The 22,088-nt window shown below is 40.9% G+C and overlaps 1 protein-coding gene across 1 annotated transcript in view; it reads left to right on the top strand.

Annotated features, from left to right (window-relative positions):
* LOC122801170 (maltase-glucoamylase, intestinal-like) overlaps positions 1-22,088 on the top strand; it is a 516,102-nt gene that overhangs the window by 98,276 nt on the left and 395,738 nt on the right. The window lies entirely within an intron of this gene.

Here is a 22,088-nt window from a genome sequence, read left to right as displayed (position 1 = left end):
GGTGAAGACCCAACATCCATATTTACATACACATCATAGCATGCATGTGACTGCTGTTGACATTCCAGTTTCCCCTCCAGAGCGTTCAAGGTAATAAAGCAGGAAATGCCTAATAACTTCCTAGGTGAAACCTTACTTGGATCTCCTGGACTTTTCCCCACCTTCCTTCAAATGATATAAATGCTTCCATTGAGCCATAAAAGAAGCTGTCCAGGGTACCTAGTTGGGAAGACATCAAGACAAGACAAGTGGTCATGGCTTATGGGTCATGATGCAGGAGATTAATAGCCAACTCTGAGATATAGCTTATGGCTGTTGGTCACACAAAGTAAAAATATATGAAGACATGCTGAACTTTTAGGATTGCTAACACCAAAAATTGATCAAAGGTATAGCTTTAAATATGCTTTTTTTGCAAGTAATTGTTTTTTCTTTCCATAGTGGTTAATATTGAGCTATGTCCACCAACTCAAGCTTCTCAAATACAACTCCTATCCCAGTGGACCTCCAGTCTGTCATACACAGAGATGGCCTATTCTAAGACAGACTCTCAACACCTTGTGAGGTTTCTTCAGGGTCGGGTATCCTGTTCATGAGCTGAGACAGGCTGGCAGGAAAGAACATCATCACTGTGTGTTTGTTTTTTTTTTCCTGGATAACTCCACATGCCCTTTGCAGGCTAGATTAGCGATGGGAGGGTCACACTGATCGCATACCTCACCAGTGCAACAGGCCAGTCACATCTAATTCTGTTCTTTCTGCCTCCCAGCTGACATCCATTCTTTTTGAGCCCTGGACTCCAATGTCACTCATTATGTAATGTTCAGCATGCCCACCCTTCCCAGGATATGTATTTGCATCTTTCTTCATTACTACATCAGTTACCAGAGATAATAATCCAAGTTGGGTCACCCGGGCTGTAGTTAGAGCTTCATTGCTTTAAGCCACATGAGTGATACAATTTAAATTATGTTTTTATTCTAGCTTTCTTTTAACAGTGTTTCTATGCTTCTTGTATAGAAATATCACAGATGACTATTAAAAAATATATTTGTGATTACATATGGCTGACTATTTTGTTATATGCATAACATAACACCTTACATTTTGCCAACTCCTAATATGTTCACAGAGATGTCTCCCAGCATTATATTTTTACTTTCTACATTGACTGAAATGGCTGTCAGATGGTTAAAATCTACAAAGAATTTCAAATAAAACAACATCACATATGTTCCCTCAAAGATGATAACAGCAGATTAATGATTTTGTGAAATCAAAGAAAAACAAATAGAAAGGGCCCCCGTACATTGCATGTGTCACATCCTCAGCCCTCTCCATAAAATGAACATATACAATGTTTATTTCCACCTTATTAAAAAATAACATCTTCACTTACTGTATGCATCTTCTTGCAAATAAGACTTAATTTTGTCTAATGAACATACAAGTGTATTTTTATTTATTTATTTAGTTCATCTTTTACGCACTGTCTGAAGTACCTCTTCAAGAATTTCAGCTGTTCACTTTCCTCACAAGAGGTGATTATGAGTATAATTTCAGTCTCTTAAAAAATCATCTACACTGCAACACTCATGAGTTACAGTGACTATGCAGACATGCTGGCCTATAAATTGATATATATATTAAAAATGTTTAGACTTTTTCTTCTTAATTTCAGATACAGTCATGTGATTTGGCATAAACAGGTGCCTGCTGCTTCTGACATTCAGATTATTCTTTATGAAAAATTAAATACAATTCAGAATTAATAAATAGACCAAAGGAATAAGTAAAATTCAGTAAAAATAATAGGTTCATAGGTTCATAGGATGTCACTAGGCTGTTGACCCAAGGGTCTTTTCAAGCCTAGCCATTAAATCCCAATATAATACTAGATGAGAGATATCTTCTATGCCCAAGGTTTTTCTAGCAAGGACTACCCATATGCATGAGAGAAGCTTGGGCAATCTCAAGCAGAAATTTACAGTTTCCCATCTAGTCATTGAGGTTGCGATTAAACCGGGGTCATAGAGGTGCTCTGCTTGATATGGATTGGATGCCTATTCCAGAGGAGTGGCAACCTCTGAGAGATGTATGTCTGTCCAGCAGGTCCTGCTTATGTTACAAGCTAGATTGAGGTCCCTGGAATGAGCGACTCTAGTCCCATTTGACTTACTGATAGATGTGCAGCATTTCCATTAGATATGGATCAGAGATAACCCTGTAAACCAAACATAAGTTGCCTCTAAGTAGTCTATACGTTACTGAGCACAGTGAGAGTGACTTCAGTCTGTCCATTTAAAACGTGCTGGAGACTCTGAATTTTCTTAGTTAGAAATCTCTGAGGTTTCTCAAGTTTCTGCAGGTGTCTGGTATGGTACATACCAAAGGGGGCATTATATTCAATAATAGACCTCATGAGGGACGAGTACAGGGGCATTATAACCTCTTATGTTCTTGAGGTGATGCCTTTTCTAATCTGGTGAGCCACAAACAGTGCCTTCCTCATCACAGTAGTCACATGGTGGTCAAAGGTGAGGTCACAATCAACTTGTGTTTCCAAGTCTATCTCTACTGAATTGGTACTTGGGGTATTAATGTTTATTTTATAATCAGCAGGGGCATAGTTTTTTACCAAAGAGAATGATTATGCATTTTATAGCATTTAGTTTGACCATGGCTTTGGCACCAATCATTTTAAAGTACGCTGACATTGCTAGGAGATTCAGTGATCACCTAATTTGCAGTCATCCGCAAACTAAGTTAGCTACAGCCCCTGCATTTTGGCCTAGACCTCTGCAAAGTATATGCCAGACAAGAGGGGGCCCAACACTGAACCTTGTGGGACCCCACTGGTGACAGGTGTGCTGGTCGAGGTAAAGTCTCCCACTTTGACTGAGTGTTGTCAATCTGTTAGGCAGTTTGCAATATTCAATTGGGTTAGTTTGTCAATGATGCCTAAATGTGAGAAAGCATTGAAGGCCTTGGTCAAGTCAAGATAGGCTGTGTGCATGGCTTTGCCCTCATCTATGGCTCTGGTCATGTTCTCAAAGAAGTCCACCAGGTTTAACAAGCATGACCTGCCCTTGACAAAACTGAACTAGGATAGATCTAGAGTTTGAAGGTCACCTATATCCTTATTTATGACATCCATGATGATTTGTTCCATTGCCTTACAGATGAGGCTGGTCAAACTTTATGGGTTAGTTACCCATGTCTGTTGCTGAACCACCCTTGTGGAGGGGGATAACAGTCACTGTTTTCCATTCAGTGGGGGAAAAGCCAGTACTCAAGCTGATGTTGAATAGAGTGCCTAATGGAGTAGCTAGCTCTTGTTTTAGAAAATTTAGAAGATTAAGAAAGCAGCCATCAGTGCCATCTGGTCCCATGGAGGCTGTGTTCTTAGTCTTGGAGAGAACATTGATGACTTGCTCTTTGGAAATGGAGGGAAGAAGAGATGATGAAGACATGGTTTGTGGTATGCTTGGGGTGGATAGGAGGGTGAAATTTTCACCAAACCTGTCTGCTAGCAGGTTTGCAGTTTCTGCAGGGTCAGTCTGTGTGATGCCATCCACAATTAGTTTAGCACACATATGAGTCCTACCTTTTAGGTTGCAAACACAGCCAAAGAAAGCTTTATGGTTATCATTGGCTATAGTTGCTAAATTATTCTCATAGTTGCTCTTTGAAAATTTTATGAGTGTTCTTATTTACTTGTTTAGGCTGAGGAGGGTGCTCTTCCAGCTCTGGGATCTCACTTTTGTATTTTCAGACAGCAGCTTCTTTCACTTATTATATAATTTGTTAATGCTATATGTCCACCAGGACGGTTTGTTTTTTCCTGAGGATCTTGCTTTAATCCTATCCATCATGGCTGTGTCTATACATTTGTGTAGATATTTATATAGGGTATCAGTGTATATCTTAGTATAGCCATTAATGCCATCTGTGGAAAGTGGAGTTTGGAAGACAATTATACCTTCCCTTAGGAGGTTATAGTTAGCTTTGGTGAAGTCATTTAGCCTAATTTCTCCTTTGGGGAGTTGTGGTGCTATTTCTACTTCAAATACGACTGATTTATTGTCAGATTTAACCAGTGCAAGCCCTATATTTGAGGCACTGCCTTGGTCATTCATATTGGTGAGGACCAGGTCTACAATACTGGAGCCCCTTACGGGGTGGTGCATTAGTAGTTCCAGGGCATTTGAGTTAACAAAGTCCAGGAACTTTTGTGCAAGTAGGTTTGAACTCATATATGTTTCCCAATTAATGGAAGGATAGTTGAAGTCAACCATGACTAGGGTGTTAGGTTGCACTTTAATTGTCCCAAGTACATCTAAATAAGCTGTATGGGCATATTGGTTCATGGAAGGGGACCTGTAATTGAAAATGACTTGAAGGGATGTCTTACCTTGGCAATTTTGGTTTTCTTGTCTAACCAGTCTAGAGGTGTAATTATCTTTAATGAAGATAGATATTCCACCTCCTTTGGTTCTCAAACTTTCAAATTGCGGTGTGAAAGTGTGGAAGGCATTGTAGCCTTGCAAGATCAGGGTACTTTCTGCAGCCTTGAACCAAGTTTCTGTGACCACACAGACATCAATATCTTCCAGAGAGAGGAGTGCTTCCTGACAGTGAAGTTTCTGATTTAAACTCCTAGTGTTTAGTAGCATGACCCTAAGTTTCTTTGTGTTTGATATTTTTACGCCAGGAATTTTTTTGTTGTGACCTTGACTAAAAAAGGCATTATGGGGGAGGCAAGTGCCTTAGCCAGCAACTGAAAGCCTAGAGGTGCCAAGTGAAGATCATCTCCGATAAATTAGTGTGGTCTGTCCACCATATTGTCCCAGGCTGACAGGAACTGGATCCCTTTAGAATGACACAAGAAACTAAGCCAATTATTGAAGTCAATCATTTTCTATTTATATTGTGGCATCAACCTAGGTGAGGGTAATGCTGCTCAAAGCTAGAGACATACCCACATGGGACACATATTCAGAGAGCTCAATCATGTCTCTTTTCATATGCCCAGAAGGTCATTCACACCAACATGAATTATGATGGAGTCATAGTTATAATTGTTGTTGAGAGACTTGAGTAAGTAATGTCTTTTGGCTTTTCCTGGTTAGGGGTCGCCACAGTGGAATGCCGGTCCGCTTATGATTGGCAGTAGATTTTTACAGTGCCAAGGTGCCAGCCCATTGTACAGCCTTCAACGAAGGCCCACCCATTCACATACGCACCTACTTGCATGTCTTTAAATGTCACTCAACCAAGAGGAGGACATGCAGACTCCCCAAAGAAGGCACTCCAGCTGAGAATCGAACTGGAGAACCTCTTGCTGTGAGGCGACAATGCTAGCCGCTGCACCACCGAGAGACTTGAGTGCATGTGTGATTTGATGAATCCTTGCATCAGATATGCAGCTGACCTCAGCCTTCTCCTTGTTCAACCTGGTGAGTGGAGCATCTGTATGCCTCACTACAGCGTCACCTGTAACTAAAACATTTGGAATAGCTGTACATTGCCTTAAGGCTTATTAGGTGATGCACAGGTATTAGTGTTTTTGTGTGTATTAGGTACTTTGGGTATTGTGTTAGGTGTAGCATGTTTGTGGTTTGGAGGTCTCTGGTGTTTAGGCAGGTTTCTGAAGCGTGCCTCTACATATTAAGGTTTATGTGTTGTGTGCATATTACAAATAGGAGTTGTGGTGTATAAGCTGGCAACCCATTTAGTATTGCTGTTCTGGGCATGAGAGAACAGTGTTTCCAGATTCTTAGAATAGAACATCTCTTGCAAATTGTACTTGAGTAATTTAAGAGTAAGTGTTTGTCAGTGAACATGAGGTAGTTGTTACACTGCCTCATAAAGCCCATGTCCACCAGGTTGGCAGGAGAAACAGAGGGAAACTTAAAATTCATAATACAAGATTTGAACAATGTATTTCAGTAGATAAGGAGAAAAAGATGGGGTTATCAGACAGGGAGCTATTTAGGGTGACTAACCTTTGGGGGTGCACAGTAGGAGGTTTATAAAAAAGGGGATCTATAGGGTCGGATAAAAAACAAACAATCTGCAATAACCATCATTAGTACACCAATGAACATGAAATAGTAAATTGCAAATTGTTTCTGTAGGCTACACACTAAAGTGTGCTAGCCGATTTACAGCATTTATAGCATTTACTGTCTGTTTTTTTCCTTATCTCTGTAATAAAACAAAAAAATCTCTTGTTTTCCCACTTTACTGATGTAGAGTAGTCCAGTTTCAGAGTTGCTGATCCCTGGGCTTTGTTTTTAGTTCCTGTTACTGATCCATTGCCTTATTAGGAAGGAGGGAAGTTTCTTTGCTTACCAGTGGGAGTGGGAAGCACTGAGCGGCCTTTTTGTCCGATTTGGTTAAGTTTCAGCCAGAAACTAGTAGTCCATTGGTCGTTTTGGGCCAATTCCTAGCTCCCTTCAGCCCCCTGCTATAAAACACGCTAAACTGTACTGCTGATCTAACCAGCATATCCTATAACTGAAAAGTTCATCTCTACTTGATTCCCAAGTAGACTATTCTCTATCTGTAAAGCCTAGCACTTACTCCTACAGTACTTGCACCTTGATAAAGCACTCTTACTATAGATAGTACCCCACCAGCCTAAAACCCACTTCCCCGGGAGTCCTTTGAAAGTTCTTTATCTACTACTTCTAGTATGTTGAGGGATCAGTTGCTAGTGTCCTCTCCAGCTCAACTGGTGAACCTGGGAATATTGAGGCAATGTTACAATTGCCTCATGTACCTGAACAATCCTCTCCTTCTCCCACAAAACACAAATACATGCGAGAGATGCAACTATACGGCCAAACTGGAGGCTGAGCTCTCTCAACATAGGACTGGCAAGACCAGACAGGAGGAGAAGGTAACCACACACAATACATACCCAGTCACACATGGTACCATCACAACTTCAAATCATACACATACTCACACAAAGACATACTCGAGGCTCTGATCAAAAATTTACCAAAACAGCAGAGGCCACCAAAGCAGACACCCAAACAACTACCACCTCACGACCCAACACATGCAACACATAGACCACACAGTCAGAGTGTCAAACAGTCACAGCCCTTAAGGCCAAACAAAATGCCAGACACACTTGTCATTGGTGATTCCATAGTCAGACACACTGACGTCCGCTCACCAGACTGAGTAAGGAGAAGGTCACAGTAAGCTGCCTGTCGGGCGCTAGAATCCGCCACATAACGCAAGCACTCAGGTCTCTCAACAGCAGGTACAAGCACGACTCAGTCATTGTCCACGCTGGTGTCAACGACCTGAGATGTACCTCCTTGGACTACATGAAAAGGGACTTGAGGAGCTCTCTGATTATGTAGCCCAGGCAGGTATGACCCTGACCTTGAGCAGTATCCTACCTTCACCTAGAATGATGCCACAATACAGTGATAAGATGATCAGCTTTAATAATTGGCTTAAATTCTGGTGTCATTCAAAGGGATCAATGTCTGTCTGCCTGGGATGACATGCTGGACAAGCCACGCTGCTAAGGACGGCTTGCACCTGTCACCCTGGGCTTCGGATATTGGCAAAGGCTCTTGCCACCCCATAGTGCCTTTTTAGGCAAGGCTCAAATTCTAAACCTACCACCCTAGAACACCAAAAGGAAAAAACTAAGGGTAATGCTGCTCAATGCCAGAAGTCTCAATCTCAAGATGCACACACTCGAGGCCCTTCTCAATATGGAGAACATCGATGTCTGTGCTGTGACAGAAACCTGGTTCAAGGCTCCTGAGAGCACCCCAGCACTAACAGGTTTCACCTCATATCATGCGTTCCGGCCCCAAAATCCGGACAACACCAAGAAAGGAGGGGTGTCCATATTCATAAAGGACACCCACACCTCAAGATTGGTGGCAACGATGCATCGGAGACCATCCAGGTGCAATTAACCATAGGCAAGACTGCTCTGCAATTTGTAGCATGTTACAGGCCACCCTCTCAAACTCAGGAACCTCACATGGCCTTACTGAAAACATTGGAGGATAAATGTATCTCAAAACACCATCATACTAGGTGACTTCAACTACCCTAATATAGACTGGGAACACTACTCAAGCCCTAACACTCTAACCCAAAGATTCCTGGAGTTCATAAACTCAAATGCCATGGAACAACTAGTCACCATCCCCACAAGAGGTGAAAACATACTTGATCTCATCATCACGAACATGGGATCAAAATGTTCAACACCGGAAGTATACCCCTCACTGGTGAGATCAGATCATAAACTAATCTCGCTGGAGGTCCTCATCCCATCCCCACCTGAAACAAAAAGACCACAGTGAAAAACTTCTCAAAAGCCGATTTCACACTTCTAAAACTAGTGTGGTCTCCTTTAAGGCCCCTGAGCCAGTGGTAAACATTACTCAAACTGCTGAATCACTTACAAATGCCTTCTACCAGCACCTACAGGACTGCATGGATCAGGCAATCCCAAACAAAACTAAGACTCTCTGTACCAAAGGCAAGCGTCCAGTCTGGTGGACCCCAGCCATAAACAAGCTCTACAACAAAAGGAGGAAGCTACTACAAGATAGAGCAAAATCCTTGAAAGGTAAGACACCTTTGATCATTATAAGTAAAAAGCTAAGAGCTCTCATAAAATCATCAAAGGCAAATTTTGAGAGAAAAATCGCCAAGGACTCTAAAGACAATCATAAGGCCTTCTTTAGCTATGTTAGAAACCTAGGAGGAAACTCCCAGATATGCTCAGAATTAGTTCAAAATGATGTGAAAATTACTGAACCTACACACATTGCTAACATACTGGCTGACAGGTTCAGTGCAAACTTCTGCCCCCCCCAAAAGGAGAGATATCTATTCTTGAAGATTGTAGCCCCCAAACATCTCCAATGCCCAGGTGAGAACTGCCCTCACTAAGGCAAAACACAGCATCCATGGGACCGGATGGTGTCCCCGGCTGTGTGCTTCATGAACTCAACGAGGAATTAAACCCACAGTTAGGACAGCTGTTTAATCTTAGCCTCACCTCAGGATAAGGAGTGGCGACTGTGGTCCCACTTCATAAGGGCGGTGCCTCCACAGACCCTGGAAATTACCGCCCCATTAGCTTGACAAGCCTTATCTGCAAAGCCATGGAGAGGACCATAATGGAACTCATAAATAAAGACATAGGGAACTTGCAGACTTTGGATCCAACCCAGTTTGGCTTTGTCAAAGGCAGATCCTGCCTCTTAAACTTGGTTGACTTTTGAGACAGTCACCAAGGCCATTGATGAGGAAAGGCAGTCCATACAGCCTACCTCGACCTGGCAAAGGCCTTGACACAATACCCCACTCAGGTATCATCGAAAAACTCATCAGCTTGAATGTAAACCCATACATCACAAGATGGGTTGCAAACTGGCTGACAGAACCCACAGGGTCAGAGTTGCTGGAGCCATGTCAGACTCAAAGCCTGTCACAAGTGGTGTCCCACAGGGATCAGTCCTGGGTCCACTCTTGTTCGGCATCTACTTTTCTGAAGTACAAGCAAACACAGGAGGGTTATGGCTGACAAAGTTTGCAGATGACTGCAAACTGGGCGCCATAGTCGAAAACACATCTGACACAGATATCCTCCAGAAGGGCCTCACAGAAATGGATAACTGGTGCCAGAGCCATGGCCTGAAGTTAAACGCCAAAAATGCATAGTCATACCCTTGGGAAAAACAAGGTTACCCCTAGCTACCATATAGGTGACAATCCACTGAGCACAGAAAAGTCATCAGGGATCTGGGGACCCAAGTTGACAGTAGTCTTCGTTTAACACTCATGTTGCTAAAGTAGTTAGGAAAACCTTCTATATCACCCACCTGATCATGAAGGGATTCACATCTAGATCAAGGGAGGTCATCGTCCCCTGTACTCATCACTCATTAGACCTATGATTGAGTACAATGCCCAATGTATCTGACCAGACACCTGATGCAGCTTGAAAGGCCCCAAAAGTTCCTCACCAAAAGGATAAAGGGTCTCAAAAATATGTCTTATGCTGCCCGACTGAAAGAACTCCAGCTTTATTCAGTCTCATACCGCTTGCTCAGAGGTGACCTGTGCCTGACATAAAAGGCCATGTCAAACCCAGATTTGATGAATATGCTTCACCTCAAAAATCTAGATCCCTCAGAACCACAAGGGCGGAGACTTAAACCTTGACATGGTTATAAATAGAATGTGCTGGAGGGACAGATTCATCACCCAGAGACTCACTATGCTGTGGAACAAAATCCCGGTACATGTGAGGCAGAGCACCTCGCTGGCCTTGTTCAAGAGGAATCTTGACCAATGGATGGGAGATAGATATACCCAGGGATTACTTCAGTGTCACTGCTTGACAGAGGCACAGAAAAATGATAGGCATAGTTTTTATTCAAACTAAAGGGGTGGCGAAAGCCACATAACTATGGGCTAGGCTTATAAATGCCCTTGGGCAGATAGCCTAGTATGAACCTATGAACCTATGAACCTATGAAGTAGTCCATTAGATTTCACAAGAAATATCATTCTCTGCATTCTTAGAGTTAAATCAGATGCATTGATGGTAGTAATAAGACATCATTTAGGATGCTTGTTGCTTTGCCATTTGTTCATGATTTTCATGGATAGGATATGAATGTGCATCTGAAGTTTAAAGCATGTTCAGTTAGGATTTCAGACAGCTTGTCTATTTTGTATGCATTGCTAAAATGACCTGTCTCATACCTGGTCTTGAGTGGTTTTCCTATGACATTTGATGCGGTTGTGAAGAAGAACAGCAACTGCAAATCAACTGTCTTGTTATAATATAATGATCATGACAGCTGTCATGACATAAGAACTGGATGGCTTTAAGCTACTATATTTACATCTTTCTTGAAATTAAAGTCTTTATCTGAAAGTTTTTACAAAAAATATTTTTTACAACCCACAAACTGTTTAAGATGCATGATGTCCACCTCAGATTCATACAGTACTGACCACATGGGTGCATTGTTACTCCATAAATGCTTTTTGGGGGAAGGGATCCAACAAATTATGCGGTACATCTTGACTGATGTAGTATGCAACCATAAACAAGCAACACTGCATCTGGACAGAAGCCAGATTCCAAGAATGCAATTCAAACTTTTAGAGGCAATGTTACATGTGGACTATAAATACATAAAAATAAAATTGCAAATCACCATCAGTAATATTGAAAAAGCAAGATGTTACCAGATACATTTATGGTATACAGATGAAGATGCCACCCTATTATATGAATACAAGTTTATAATTCAGATAGCTGAACAATGCTGAGAATATTGAACCAAGGTGGAAAGACTGCACTGTGCTGTTATGATGTAAAGATCAAATAAATTAACACCTGTTTCCACCTGTGCCTTATGATCAGGAAATTATAGTAATAAAAGAAAAAAGAAAACTATATATTTATGCTAATTATTGGACCTACTCAAATCCTTCAATTACACATAATCAAAAAACTAAGTCGTCAATTATCCCTAAAACTTCTGTCTTTAAAAAAAATACTCAGCTAATATTAAATATTATAAATATTAAATGCTTATTTGGTTCCTCATAGACTAAGTAAGTTTTTCCCTACAGTACCTTCTAATTGCATTGTATGTAAGTGTCAAAGACTGATATATGACATATTTTCTGGAGCTTCAAATGGTCTTATACATTTTGGTGTTCCTGTAAAGTCAGCCTATAGAAAATGGGATACAAGAAATCTACATTATCTTGGGAATTCCTGCTTCAGGTTTACTACAATGTCATATACATGTATAAATTAACATTTTCTCACTGATTATATTTCATATTACAATAATGTGGCTCAACGGAATAAAAATGATTTAAGCAAACTACAATAAACTATATATACCACATAGATTAATCATATCCAAACAAAATAAATGGGTTACTGCAAACAATACTGTGAAAAACTTCATAATTTTATTTCCTAATCAATTTCATTTAAATTTATTTTTATTTGCATGGAAGAAACTAGGCATGAGAGTTAATGTTATTTATTATCATAAGATTACCCTGTACCTTACTTGATTGTTTTCACTGTGATTAATACCCTTTTTACTTTGCCTATTTGAAAATATATACAGACATTCAACATTTTTGCACATAGTATTACAGAAATGTACTTTCTGTTTTTTGTATATTTGATGTTTTTAACAAGTTATTTTTGAAAAAAATATATATTGGGGAATAAAGAAAAAGAAAAATAAGAAATAATGAAAGCACATGAGCAAATCATGTAATTGATGGTTGACCTGATTGCAGTCAGAACATTTCCCTTGCCCTGAAATGCTGTAACATCATGATAATAGTAAGTCACTAATACATGGGATTAAATAGCCTGAATGTGGGATTTAAGTACATTTTTCTACAAATATTGTGATTTCTGTGACATTTCAGTGATATTTTAAACACTTTTTTCTCCATTAATATACTCGCAGGAAGTGTCTATGTGAATGTGTAGTATATAATTATATTCTGTCCTCCTGTCCATGCATCACTTTAAGATATGGAATTAGCTCTACTTCAGAATGAACTGGTAAGGCTGCTGTACTGAAGTTATTGTGTTTTTACTCTGCTGGGTCTTTATCTCAAAATATGTCTACATTCCGATTACTTTGTGCTTCCCCACCCATTCAGTTAGAATGGGAGAATTCTAACACCCTGCTTTATTTAAGTATTTATGGAGAAACTGACTGAATATTTTCTTACCTGTTAGTTCCATTTTATTTTAGCTTGAATTTATTCCCATTTTCTATGGAAATTTAAATAGAATCTTATTCTTTTTTTTTTTTTTTTTGCATCAGGACCATAGAATTATAAAACAAGCTGCTTCTGTGAAAGTGCAAGTATTTCTATAGCTAATGTATTCCTCTCTGACTCACTTAATTTGTCCCCTAGATGTGTAAAATTTCATTTAATTCTTGACCTCAGCTTCTTACTCACCTTTGATGACAGTACCAACCAGTATTTTTATAGCAGCAGTTTCAGAGCAGTCTATAACAAAGACTTTATAATTCTAGATGATTATAATCCAAATGAGAATGGAATGAGGCAAGACTGCAAATGTCTTGAAAATGTAAAATGTCACAACATCAAAAATTTAAACTATAATAGACAATAGAATGTAGGTACCAGAGACAAAAATTCCTCAAGTTTGTTATGTGAGATTCTTTGCAATCATATGCTGATCACTGACTCAGATCTGAAAAGCATTTAGTGATCATGCAAATGCTGATGGCTGTGTCATGCTTTACTTAAATATGGCCCTGAAAGCATAAGTTGGTAGGGAGCAAAGTGTTCTCTGGAATAAAGATAGGTTTTATTTAGAGTACAGGTATGTTTAAAAAGTGTATGTATTTACTGTGGAAATGTCATCTGTCTGAGATACCAAAAAGTTGTAGCCAGATGTCATCTGAGTCATGCCTCCCAACCTCATAGCACAAGAAATCATGACAAAGCCTGAAATAATAGGGGGACAAAGGCTCAAGAATCAGGATGGATTGTAAATATTGCTCTTATAAATGTAGAAATTTGCTGGAATAACTGTCTGAAACTCAACTGTATACCATTATTTAGTGACTTCAATCCTCTGTGATTTACAGAAAACCAGAAATTTTATGAGGTGGAGACTTAAACAATAAGGCAAAAGTCTATCCTTTCTGCAAAAATCTCAACAGTTGAGAGGTTTGATTATTTCCAGTGCAGTGATAAAAAGCAAAGCGCAACAGGTTTTGTCACTGTAAAACAGAGAAAGAAGAAAACTTTGGGTTTGCTTCCCAGCCGATAACTTTTTTGTTTGTTTTTGTTCATCTCTAGCTACGTGTGCTAATTTTTGAATGGATTAAGAATTAGGATCTTGTTGCTAAGGTATACATTTTAACTGTTTTAGTTTTCTTTTCAGTTGCTTATAAGTTGATTAGAAGCTGAAGGTTTCCCTTTGTTGATTTAAACGTTTTCTCGGCATCATGGCTTATACATTGGAATATGGTATCTTGCTCAGTAGTTCAATTCCTCATCATTTAGATAAATCGGCTTATTTTCTGTGCAGTTAGAGCAGAGAAAGGAAAAAGTTTTAGGTTGGCTTCACCTTTAACTGAAGTGGATTTGATTTTTTTTCATTTTATATGCAAAGTCTGTAAATTCCAGAAAAAAAGTTCAGCTATTGAATTAGTTACATTTTAGGACTTTGTAGGGATGACGTTTTAAGCTGATGGTTAGCTTGTAGTTACTTGTAACTGTGTAAGAACTTACTAGTTTTCAGTTTGTAGATACACGTGTCCAGTAATATTGTATTCCAAGTTCATGGGCTCTTGCTGAATATCTCATGTGCAAAGATTTTGCTGGTATACATTTAGGAATACAAGGAAAATGATTTATTTCTAATGTCTTTATGTAGTGAATTTTGCCTTTGTGTTCATTTTAGGGTATTTATTGTTGAAGTTGCTATTTAAGGAATGATGTAATTTTTTCTTCATTTATGGAAGAGGTTGCATACTTATTGGTCACTCATTGTACATTTAATAAATTTGGTCTCCTTTGTTTTGTTTTATTCCTAATCTTCTGGTGACAGGCTGGAGAAAAAAAAAAAACTTTTCATGGTTTTGTGTATTTGTGTGTATGCCATACCTTTCTAAGGTCCACAATTTGCAGAACATCACTAATTTTGTCTCATATTTTGCACTACCCCATACATTTTTTTGACTTTCTGGTAAATGACTGTGGATTACAGTCAGCCAGTAATGCCAATGATTATGGTTTTTGCTTATAGTTCAGAAAACTTGCCTAACAGGTCATAGTGTGATACATTTTTGTTCAGAAAGGCCTCTAAATATTTAAAAGAGCCCCCCCCACATATAAAATCCAAACAATGTGGCATTATGAATGGAACAGGACAGACTGGGTAAAAAGAGTTGGAGGGAGGTGAGTGACATGCTCAAGGTTCATAGGTTCATAGGTTCATACTAGGCTATCTGCCCTAGGGCATTTATAAGCCTAGCCAGAGTGTGTGTGGCTTTCACCACCCCTTAGGATGAGAATACTATACCCACTAGTTTGCTGTGCCTCTGTCCAGCAGTGATACAGAGATGATTCTCGGGGTAAACCTACGATCTCCCATCCACTCGTCAAGATTTCTCTTGAACAGAGTCAGTGAGGGGCTCTGCCTCACATGGACTGGGATTCTGTTCCATAGTGTAGGGAGTCTCTGGGTGATGAATCTGTCCCTCCAGCATGTCCTATTTATATCCGTGTTGAGGTTTAAGTCTCTTGCTCTCGTGGCTCTGGTGGATTTGGATTTTTTGAGGTGGAGCATGTCCATTAATTCCGGGTTGGACATGGCCTTGTATGTCAGGCACAGATCACCTCTGAGCAGACGGTATGTGACTGAATAGAGCTGGAGTTTCTTCAGTCAGGCATCGTATGACATATGTTTGAGCCCTTTATCCTTTTGGTGAGGAACTGTTGGGGTCTTTCCAACTGCTGCAGGTGTCGGGTAAGGTACATTCGAATGGGGCATTGTACTCAATCATTGGTCTGATAAGTGAAGAGTACAGGGTACAATGACCTCTCCTGATCTGGATGTGAATCCCTTCATGATCAGGTGGGCAATGTAGAAGGTCTTCCTAACCACTTTGGCAATGTGAGTGTCAAAAGAGAGGTTACTGTCAACTTGGGTCCCCAGGTCCCTGATAACTTCTTCCGTGTTTAATGGATTACCACCTATGTGGTAATTAGGGTTACCTTGTTTTTCCCAAAGGGTATGACTATACATTTTTGGCATTTAGCTTAAGGCCATGGCTCTGGCACCAGTTATCCATTTCTATGAGACCTCTCTGGAGGATGTCTGTGTCTGATGGAGTGTCAATTATGGTGCCCAGTTTGCAGTCATCTGCAAATTTTCTCAGCCACAATCCCCCTATGTTTGCCTGCACTTCAGAAAAATAAATGCCAAACAACAGGGGGCCCAGGACTGAGCCCTGTGGGACACTGCTCATGACCGGCTTAGAGTCTGACATGGCACCAGCAACTCTAACCCTGTGTGTTCTGTCCTTGAGCCAGTTTGCAACCCATCTTGTGACATATGGGTTTACATCTAAGCTGGTGAGCTTTTCTATGATGCCCGAGTGGGGTATTGTGTCAAACGCTTTTGCTAGGTCAAGGTAGGCTGTGTGAACTGCCTTACCCTCATCAATGGCCTTAGTGACTGTTTCAAAAAAGTCGACCAAGTTCAAGAGGCAGGATCTGCCCTTGACAAAGCCAAATTGGGTAGGATCCAGTGTCTGTAGGTCCCCAATGTCTTTATTTATGAGTTCCATTATGATCTCCATAGCTTTGCAGACAGGGCTTGTCAAGCTTATGGCGCGGTAATTTCCAGGGTCTGTAGAAGCACCGCCTTTGTGGAGTGGGACCACAGTTGCCGTACGCCATTCTTTGGGTATGTATCCTGTAGTAAGGCTAAGATTAAACAGCAGCCTTATGTGTGGGTTTAGTTCCTCATTGAGTTCGTGTAGCACACAGCCGGGGACACCGTCCGGTCCCATTGATGCTGTGTTTTTGCTTTAGAGAGAGCAGCTCTCACCTGGGCATCTGAGATGTTTGGGAGGCTAGACTCTGGTGGGATAGATATTTCTCCTTTTGGGGGGGAGGGAGGGATGAAATTTGCACTGAACCTGTCTGCCAGTATGTTGGCAATGTCTGTGGGTTCAGTGATTTTTTTATCATTTTGGACTAATTCTGAGCATATCTGGGAGTTTCCACCCAGGTTTCTAAGATAGCTAAAGAAGGCCTTATGATTGTCTTTTGTGTCATTAGCGATTTTTCTCTCAAAGTTGGCCTTGGATGATTTTATGAGTGATCGTAGTTTTTTGCTAGTATTGATCAGAGATGCCTTCCCTTTTAGGGATTTTGCTCTGTCATGTAGTATCTTTCTCCTCTAGTTGTAGAGTTTGTTTATGGCTGAGGTCCACCAGACTGGGTGCCTGCCTTTGGTGGAAAGGGTCTTGATTTTATTAGGGATTGCTTGATCCATACATTCCTGGAGGTTCTCGTAGAAGGCATTTGTAAGGGTTTCAGCAGCGTGGGTTGTGGTTTCCACTGGCTCGGGGGCCTTGAAAGATACCACTCCAGTCTTAAGAAGTGTGAAGTTTGCTTTTGAGAAGTTCTTCACTGTGGTCTTTTTTGCTGGGGGTGGGGGTGGGATGTGGATCTCCAGTGAGATTAATTTATGGTCTGATCTCACCAATGAGGGATATACTTCCAGTGTGGAGCATTTTGTCCCCATGTTTGTGATGATCAGGTCTAGTATATTTTCTCCTCTTGTGGGAATGGTGACTAGTTGTTCCATAGCATTTGAGTTTATGAACTCCAGGAACCTTTGGGCTAGGGTGTTGGGGCTTGAGTAATGTTCCCAGTCTATGTTTGGGTAGTTGAAGTCACCCAATATGATGGTGTTTGGAGAGACATTCATACTCTCCAGTGTCTTCAGGAAGGCTGTGTGGGTTTCCTGAGTTTGAGAAGGTGGTCTGTAGCATGTTACAAACTGTATGGCAGTTTTACCTATGGTTAATTGCACCTGGATGGTCTCCGATGCTTCGTGCGTTGCCACTAACCTGGAGGTGTGGGTATCCTTTATGAATATGGATACTCCCCCTCCTTTTGTGGTTCGGTCTGGATTTTGGGGCCGGAACGCATGATATGAGGTATAACCTGATACTGCTGGGGTGCTCTCAGGAGCCTTGAACCAGGTTTCATCACAGCACAGACATCGATGTTCTCCATACTGAGGAGGGCTTCGAGGGCGTGCATCTTGAGGTTTAGACTTCTGGCATTGAGCAGTATTACCCTTAGTTTTTCTCCATTTTTGTTTTCTAGGGCGGTAGGTTTATCATTTGAGCCTTGCCTAAAAAAGGCACTATGGGGTGGCAAGAGCCTTTGCCAATATCCGGAAGCCCAGGGGTGACAGGTGCAAGCCATCCCTTGCAAAGCAGCGTGGCTTGTCAAGCATGTCATCCCAGGCAGACAGACATTGGATCCCCTTAGAATGACACCAGTAATTAAGCCAATTATTAAAGCTGATCATTTTGTCTCTGTATTGTGGCATCATTCTTGGTGAGGGTAGGATACTGCTCAGGGTCAGGGTCATACTGGTCTGGGCTACATAATCTGAGAGCTCCTCTATGTCTCTTTTCATGTAGTCCAGGGAGGTACGTCTCAGGTCGTTCACACCGGCATGGACAATGACTGAGTCATACTTGTACTTGCTGTGGAGTGACCTGAGTGCTTGTGTTATGTGGTGGATTCTAGCGCCTGACAGGCAGCTTACTGTGATCTTTTCCTTGTTCAGTCTGGTGAGTGGAACGTCAGTGTGTCTGACTATGGAGTCACCTATAACAAGTGTGTCTGGCATTGTGTTTGGCCTTAAGGGCTGTGACTGTTTAGTACACTGACTTTGAGAACTATGTGTTGCATGTCTTATGTCTTGAGGTGGCAGTTGCTTGGGTGTCTGCTTTGGAGGCCTCTGTAGTTTTGGTAGATTTTTGATCAGTGCCTCCGAGTATGTCTTTGTATGTTTATGTGTTTGTTTTGCAGTTGTGATAGTTCTATGTGAAACTGGGTTTGTGGTGTGTGTGGTTTCCTTCTCCTCCTGTCTGGTCTTGCCAGTCCTGAGTTGAGAGAGCTCAGCCTCCAGTTTGGCTATATAGTTGCATCTCTCACATGTATTTGTGTTTTGTGGGAGAAGGAGTGGGTTGTCTGTGTACATGAGGCAATTGTAACATTGCCTCAAGATGCCCAGATTCACCAGCTGAACAGGAGAGGACGCTAGCAACTGACCCTTCGACATGCTAGAAAAAGTGAAAAAGTTTGCTATGTAACTGAGTCAGAAGGGACCTATAGGGAAATGGGTACTCAAGGGGATTCTAGGCTAATGTAGTACTTTGTTGGGTATATAATTACTTTACCTATATAAAGATGCTTTAGGAGCAAGTGCTGCACTTTTGAGATAGAGAATAGACTGTTTAGATTGCAAGTAGAGAAGTTCTAAGGGAAAAATTGAAGAGCAGGCTTTACGGAGCCAGAGATAGTTTAACCTTGTTTAACCGGCGCTGCCCGATGGTGCTCTATGGGCAACTCCGCGCTAAATCATGCAAAAGCGCGCTAAAGCAGGCTTTATAGCAGGGGGTTGAAAAGAGCTAGGAATTGACCCAAAATGGCCAATAGATTACAAGTTTCTGGCTGGAACCACTGCTCTAGGGACAAATAGGCTGTGGGGAAGCCATTTGGCTCAGGCATCTCTGGTGAAACAAAGGATGCAGTGTCTGCAGGAAAATGGGGATTTTCAGGGAAATATTTTAATGGACTAGCACGTAAAACAAAAGGATAGAGCAGGACAGATGAAGAAGAAAAAGAAGGATAAGGTGACAGGATGAGCTATGCAAAAAGGTGGAGGCAGAAAGGAAGATGCCAAGATGGCACAGACTGAGGATTTCAGTTAGCAACTGCCAAGTGGTATGTTACAGAGTCTGGTAAAGGGAAAATAGAGATACAGGCATGACAAACAGTACAAGGAAAACAAAGCCATGGTGAGGGACAAAGGCAGACAGCAGTCTCAACTTATAAACTAGAGGCAGAATTATAAGTGGTCCTGCAGGAAGCATCACGATGAAGAATTGACAAAGAGGTGGATTCAGCCACATGGGTGTTAATTACAGAGGAACGAGCAAGGTCATGCAGAAACCAACACAACAAGGAAATGGGAAGAGAGGCAAAGTCAGCTAAATGCAAGTTATTTAAGGTATAATGTACAAGAGATTGAATGAGAGGTTCTGAAAAAGAATACACTATAGAGGAGAAAGAAATGTGATGCATTCCAGGGATTGAGAGAACTAACAAATACAAAAAAGAAGTCTGGTGTAGCATTGCTTACGGAGAATGTCACAAACTAGAGGTATAGCAGCAAGTGACGGGATTTGAAGGAGCAGACAATGTGGGTAGAGACAGAATGGTCTTGGTAGTTGAAGACTTGGTCACAAGGGGATTGTAAGGAAGAGAGAACAGACAACATTACAGTGAACTCTATCTCAGGGCTCACAGTTAGGCTTATTAAGTTATGGGTGAGCTGACAAAGATGGTCACCAAGGGTGAAGAATACATGCTGTTGTGCATTTTAGTACTAGTGGCTTGTCAGAGGAGACTGTAGAGCTTGTAGTAAGCAAAGCCAGAAAGGTGGCAGGAAGGTATCAAATTAGAGGGTTGAATTTAATGTTCTCAGAGGTGTTATATATGCTATCAACCACGCCAATTGGATGGATTAGTGAGCATTATGATTAGCTACATCACTGAAAAAACTAAAATGGCTAATAAGAGGCAGGTGAATAAGTTGAGGCTTGTCAATGAGTTCAGCTTTATGCCAGGGAGAAGTTCCATCTAAGTCCATAACAGATGCTCCAACAGCCAGGTTAAGAAGATACAGCTCAGTGATTGCCCCTTTAAACTAAAATGAGGGAGCATATCAGAGAGGGGGAAGTACCCATATAGTAAAAAGAAAAAAATGGTGATCTTTGTATGTTAGAGGAACAGATCACAGGGACTGAGACAATTGCAAAGTAACATTACTGTAATTCAGTGTGTCTAAGTAAGGAAACTGGAATGTCTGGCAGTCATGCAAGACAGGGTCATGGTCATTGCATGTCACAGAATATTGTGACAGTGATAAAAGGAAACAGGACATGGAGGTGCCTGGATATAATTCACCCAGGAATGTGACAGATGACAGAGAAGGAGGGACAACAGTCAATGAAGACAGCAATGACAAGAGCTATTGTCACAACCTAGGGAAACTGCCCTCACAGTTTAACTCATGACATCTGAGTGATGCCTCCAGGTGCATCTGCAGTTAACTCCTACCGATGCCTCTAGGTGTCAAATATTGCTTGTTCATATTTGCATCAATAATTCCAAAGCCGTGCTATGCATAAGGTTTTAAAGGATTTCATCTTAAAGCTTACACAATGGCAAACTCAACTGTATTACTATTTGACCTATGTCTAGTGCAGGTAAAGAGATATTAACTGTTGTTTTTATGATCTTAATTTATATAGATATAATTTTCACATTTTTCTAAATATCTCAACAACCAAGTAACACAGATAGAACTCCTTACCTTCATATGAAAGCTGCCAGTTATATGAATAAAATACTGCTGACAGTATGTGTGTAACTTGAGTGGTTACTAAGATATTGTAAGTTGATTACAAAATATTACAAACATAATAGTTACTATTTTTGCTGTGACTTATAAAATTCACTTTACGACCTAGAACCTAAAGAGTATTACCACTATAAAAATTGTTTGTGCTGAAGGGTTTGCCATTTATACTTCTTTCATAACCCCTGTGGTTACAGAGATATGAACACCTGTTTGAAATGTGAAGGCATAATTTGATTCTGTCAAAAGGCTTAAGCTCCGCCCATTGGACATTAGAGTGCCTACTTCCAGAATTCCACTCCAGTGAATCAGTTAACTAGAGAATGGGTCTGACTACTGGGGGAATAATAGTGTGTCAACCCCTAGGCACCTCAAGATAACATGAGGGGAAACTGGAGGAGTGGAATAGGAGAAAGAAAATTATAGTTGTGACTGATCAGACTTTTCCATGAACAGATTAGGAAGTTCCACGTTCCGTGATAGAGAAGAAGCATCAGCAGACGGAAGTCTTGGACAGTGAGGGGTGCAGAGACTTGTGTGGGACAGTACTAGACAAGACAGAACTCTGGGTGCTGCCCTAATCAAGGTAGAGGGAGCCAGGTATTTGAAGGTAAAAGTGCCATTAGTTAGCAGTGATCATGCCACTTTGTGATTTACAAAGCAGAGAGAAGTGTTAGAACACAATGACAAAGATGATGTGGGACTTTAGGGGAGCAAGTTTTGATAAAATTGAGTACAAGTTCAGATGCATTAGGGAACTGGGAAAAACTGAGAGAGTAAATAAGCTATATGATTAGTA

Source organism: Protopterus annectens, chromosome 4.part1 (assembly GCF_019279795.1).
Source record: "Protopterus annectens isolate FY-2018-M chromosome 4.part1, PAN1.0, whole genome shotgun sequence".
Lineage (NCBI taxonomy): Eukaryota > Metazoa > Chordata > Ceratodontiformes > Protopteridae > Protopterus > Protopterus annectens.
The sequence above is the reverse complement of the archived record's forward strand: the minus strand, read 5'-3'. Positions and strand labels throughout refer to the sequence as shown.